Here is a 6,000-nt window from a genome sequence, read left to right on the forward strand (position 1 = left end):
TGCCTTACATGCCAACTTTCTGTGCCTGGAACTCTCTAGCTCTTCAGAGAAGCAAGGAGAAATGCCTTCTCATAGCCCTCCTTTGGTGCCAAGTTTTTTCATGACAATTTTGAAGCATTCAGTTTTGATTATTTTCTTTTTGTCATTCTTTTCTTTGATACTTTTGAATCACTGTGTATATTGGGTTTTGTTTTTTCCGTTTCTGAGGCACTGTGCCAGGCACGTACTGAGGTTAAGTTAAAAAACAGCTCTTGGTCGTTAGGACTTTACATTATTTGGGAATGATTCTCTTATGACTAAAATAGGATAGGATGAGGTCTAGACCCAAGATTTTATTGATGTAGGGAGCTCCTAATGAGAAACTTCCTCTACCAAGGCAACTCATAGTTCTAGAGAGAGATCTACAACATTGAGAAGTTAAGTGACTTGTCCAGGGTCACACAACCAGCATGGGCCAGAGGCAGGACTTAAACCTAGGTTTTCTTGGCTTTAAGGTCAGCTCTCCATCCACTATGCCAGGCTGCTGTTCATTAATAAAATACGTAAATCTTCTGGACTTTGGTTTTTGTCTCTTTCTTAAAATAATATTTTATTTTCCCCCTACTCAATTACAGGTAAAAACAATTTTAACATTTTTTTGTTAACTTTTGAATTCCAAATTCTCTCCCTCCCTCCTTTCTCTCCCCTTTCCCTAAGATGGCAAGCAATCTGATATAGATTATATATGTACAATCATGTAAAACATTTCCATATAAAAAGAAGGAAAGAAGGAAGGAAGAGAGAGAGAAAGAAAGAAAGGAAGAAAAAGAAAGGAAGGAAGGAAGGAAGGAAGGAAGGAAGGAAGGAAGGAAGGAAGGAAGGAAGGAAGGAAGGAAGGAAGGAAGAAAAAGAAAGAAAGAGAAATAAGGAAGGAAAGAAAGAAAGAATGAAAAACAGTATGCTTCAGTCTGTATTCAGACAATATCAGTTCTCTCTCTGGAGGTGGGATAGCATTTTTCCTCATGAGTCATTTGGCATTGTCTTGGATCATTGTCTTGCTGAGAATAGCCAAGTCATTCACAGTTCTTCATCATATAACAATGTTGCTAATGTGTACAAAATTCTCCTGGTTCTGCTCATTTCACTTTGTATCAGTTCATGTAAGTCTTTCCAGGTTTTTCTGAAATCATTCTGTTTGTCATTTCTATTACAATAATATTCCATTACAGCAGATGCCATGACTTGTTCAGCCATTCCCCAATTGATAGGCAACCCCTCAGTTTCCAATTCTTTGCTACTACAAAAAGCTTCTATAAATATTTTAATACATGGACTTTGTAAGATGAATTTGGCTGCTCAGAGAACTTACTTGTTCTTGACTATCTTCTGGAGAAGTGGAATTGCCACTGCATTAAGGTTCTGCATTAAGTGAAAGGTTATTATTGCATAGGCTACCATAACTCCTGCATATGTTTTGTGACAGGATTAATCTCTTTGGACATTTATATTCATTTTAATACAGATATTTTATTTCCCTTTCATTATCAATTCTCAGGTGAATGTCCCAGGGTTTGTGATGTAAGCATTCAGAGCATAGAGCAAGGTGCGGTCTGACCTAGAAAACAGAGAGCCCTGGACCCCGGTGACCTTTTTTGAATTTTTTAAACCTTTTTGATCAGTTTTTCCATCTGATAAATTGGAGAATAAATCTGCCCCTTAGTTCAAAGGCTCATTTTCTTCCCCAAATTCCCTTCCATCTAGCCCCATAGAACTATCTTCAGACATCAGAGCATATCTGAAGGACAGAGAATTGAGGTAATTACCCAGACCAGAGTAAGGAGGTAAAAATGTATTGATGGGTTTTTGGCAGGGAGGACTGGGATAATGGGGGGAGGCAGATGTTTGTTTTTATTTTAATTCTCCCTTAGAGGGGTCTCAAAACCAATTCTCCTTTTTACTTTGACCTAGCCCAGGGAGACAATAAGAGCTCCACCTCTGGAGAAAAAGATTGACCCAGGAGGAATTAGACCCAAGGCACTCTCTTCTGCCTTTGTCCTTCACACATGTGCCTCACTCCTCTAGTGCAACATGTGTACCACTACGCAATCGCCACAGACCCTGGAGTCAATAAATTACATACACAGAAAGAAGACGTGGTTCCTTGGGACTGAACAAATGGGTAATCCATGTGCATTCTAAATGTCATTTCCTCCCTTTTTATTTCACTCTCTTTCTACCCATACTAGCTCCTTTGGATAATAAGAAACAAAAGCCCCCTTCCCCTAGCCAAGGGAGTCGCCTCTGTCCCAGCAGTGGGGCTCTCCGTTCCAGACAATGCAATGAGCAGCTGGCAGAAATGGAGTAGAGCAGTGGGGGGGAGAGGGGGGAGGGGAGGGGGGGACCTCCTGAGGGACAGATGAACTAGATTGCCATGCCAGATCAGGGCAGAATCACTGTTGTTGGAGAGAGGAGGAAGAACAATCTATATTTTCGATGAATAAAACATGATCGTGTTCACTCTGGGAAGTTGGAATAATGAGAAGGTCCTGCTCTGGTTTGTAAAAATATGTATTTTCCTGGCCAGGCTTTCTCAAATTGCTCTGCCTCTCCTACTTTAGGAAGAAGGTCCTGGCAATTATAATTTTCTGCAAGGTAGTAAGAAATCAAACCCTAGAGCAACATCATGAGAGACCTCATTGATGCAAATGGATTCTGGATCTGGAAGGCCAGGTCAACAGTCACAAAAAGATGTGTACTACTTACAGAGGCCTGGACTATGTGGCATCAACTAATATTTATTGAGAAGCATTTATTATGTGCCTAAGGCCCTGTTGGAGGATTTGCAGTAACACTGGCCTCTTTGCTTTTCCTGGAACAAGGCATTCAGTTTCCCAGCTCTATGTGTATTGTCCATCAATCGATAGACTGAGATCAACTTATTTACAAGGAGACAATATTGTGCTAAGTATTGTAGGGGATACCAAATAAGTATGATTCCTTTTCTCAAGGAGTTTATTATCTTGTTCAAGAAACATGACCAATATATATTAAATAATTACACAGGTGACAATAAAAGTTAGCATCATGGTATGGTAGAAAGGAAGGCAGCTAGGTGGTGCAGTGGATAGAGCACTGGGCCTAGGGTCAGGAAGATTTCTTTGCCTGAGTTCAAACCTAGCCTCAGATACTTATTAGATGTGTGACCCTGGTAAAGTCACTTAATCCCTTTTTGCCTTGATTCCTCATCAGTAAAAAAAAAATGGGGACACATTGGAAAAGGAAATGGCAAACCACTCCAGTATCTTTGCCAAGAAAACCCCACAAAAAAAGAAAAAAAGAAAACCCTACAAACAAGCCCATGAGGTCATAGAGTCAGACACCACTGAACATTGACAACATGGTAGAAAGGGAACTGAACTTAGAGGCAGGAACCTCTGCCTTAACTCTCTGCTGACTCTTCTTCTTCAGTCCACTTCTTACACTGCGGAGTTCTCAGAATCTCCATTTGGGGGAAGGGTCCAGAGCAGTCATCTTTCACCATCTGACCTCACTCTGAAGCATCCTTCCATTCCTGCCGCCTTCTCCTATTTGTGAGTCCTTTTGAGGTCTCTTTCATTCCCCTTCCAGCTGTGCTTCTGACTCTCTGGACTTTGCCATTACGTTTCCCTTTCCCCCTCCCCATTAAACTCACCTATTATGTATTGTGTTCCTCAATTAGAATTTGAACTTCTTGAGGACAAGGAATGTCTTTCTTTTTGCGTATATTTGTATCTTTAGCAACTAACACAGTACCTGGAACATATTAGCTCTTTATAAATTTTTATTGGCTGACTAGATGAGTTAGAATTCTGTCACTCATGCCTATTAGCTATGAGATGGTGGGTAAGGTACACCCTCCTTGGACCTGTCTGATTATCTGCACAATGAGGATACTAATACAGGTGCTACCTGCCTCACAGGGTTGCTGTGCAACAATTCTCGGAAGAGAACCCAAATGGCATCACTTGACTCCAATGCTTTGTAAACCTAAAGCCCTATATAAGTTTTGTTGTTTTCATTCAGTCATTTTCTGCCATGTCCAATTTTTCATGACCCCATTTGGGGTTTTCTTAGCAGAGATATTGGAATAGCTTACCATTTCCTTCACCTGCTCATTTTATAGATGAGGAAACTGAGGCAAACAGGGTTTGCATAACTAGTAAGTGTCTGAGGCAGGATTTGAATTCAGGTCTTCCTAACTCCAGGCCCGGTGCTCTCCATACTACCACCTTGCTGCCTTCTATTTAAGACGGTTATTAGTTAAGTGCTAAATTCCACGTAAAAGTAATGCCATCATTTTGAGGAAGGGCTTAGGCCAACCATCGTTTCTTCTCCAGACTTTGCCACCATATTCTTCTAACTCCCTTTTCAACCCCAGTTCCTTTTCATATATTGTCTTTGCCCATAAATTCTGGAGGACAGGGACTTTCTCTCTTTGTTTCTGTATTCATTCCCAATGCTTAACATAGTGCCTGGAATATAGTAAGGACTTAACACATGCTTGTTGACTACAAGTGCTAAGTTCATGGGATCATATATTTATGGAAACCCTCTGGAAACCCTCGCTAATTTAAAGAGGAGGAAATAGAAGACCAGACAGATGAAAAGACTTGCCCATGGTCATACAAGTCCTCAGCAGCAGAGCTGAGATTTGACCCCAGGTCTTCTAACCCTAGATTCAGTATGCTTTCCATTACTTCATACTGGTTAGTCTGATATTACTCAGAGAAGGGAGAAATGATTGTGGGTTGGAGAAGTCAGAAATTGCTTCCTGCAGCAGATAAGACTTGAACTATGTCTTGAACTTGATCAATAAGGCTTAAATGGAATGAAAGAAGGACACATGATATCAAGGGTATGTGAGGGCTTAGGACAGCAAGGATAAGGAGGCCTGAATAAGTTTGTCATATGTAGAGAACATTAAGCAAACTGGCCTGACTAGAGTGGAGGATGCACATAATGGAGCATGGGAAATAAAGACCATGGTACGTTCTTGAGCAAGACAGTGACGAGACAAAAACAGTATTTCTAATGATTTTTCAATTTTAATTATGTAAGAACTCCAGTTGTGATTCTACATTCATATCTCCCTCTGCTTTTCCATCTTGATACCCTGTTTCAATTTCTATCCCAATTTGAGGAGAGGAAGGGGTTTGCATTCTTATTGGTCCTTTTTACCATTCCCTGGAAAGTCCTCCAAATTCATGATATGTCAGGGGAGATCCAGGACAAGGTATTCCTTGTGGTTCCTTCACAATCCTTCCCCAAGTGACTACTTCTCTTAATGTTCAACTGGAACATTCTCTCCTCAGTTAGAACTGCTACTCAACTTTGCATTGGTCTGCGATTTTATAGAAGACCCAGGGTGTCAGCTAATCTGAGCATTCCTCCTGTGCAACATCACTTCCAGTTCATCTATTAACTCATCCTCAACATCTAAACTGATCAAGGCTTTTTCACACTTACTTGGAATGCTTTTGATCAGTTTGATACAACAAAAACATATTCTTTCCTGGTGGTAATAGTTTATCACTTACTTTAGATGAAGTAGGGTAATCTGATTGATTTACTCAACCACCCCTCACCATTACATTTCAACTAATTAAGATGGAGACCTTTCCTCAAAGGTTTTTTTCTTTCAGATTACTTTAAAAGGCTGTGATTCATGATGAATCTTTTCTTCCTAATTAATTCAATTTATTCAACAAATATTTATTAAACTCTTACTGTGTGAGAAATAAACACAAATGGTCCCTGCCCTCAGGAAACTTGTATTTTGCTCAAACTAGGGGAGGGCACAAATAAGTAAGTAAAATATAATTTGGAGGGGAGGGGAGGGAAGGGGAGAAGAGAGGAGGGGAGGGGGGGAGCAGGGGAAAGGGGAGGAGGGGAGAGGGGAGGGGAGGAGAGGGGAGGGGAAAGGAAAGGAGAGTGGCTCAATTCACTTTCTCTCTTTTCAATTCTATTCTAAACCCTCTAAAA

Source organism: Notamacropus eugenii, chromosome 2 (genome assembly GCF_028372415.1).
Source record: "Notamacropus eugenii isolate mMacEug1 chromosome 2, mMacEug1.pri_v2, whole genome shotgun sequence".
NCBI classification, from domain to species: domain Eukaryota; kingdom Metazoa; phylum Chordata; class Mammalia; order Diprotodontia; family Macropodidae; genus Notamacropus; species Notamacropus eugenii.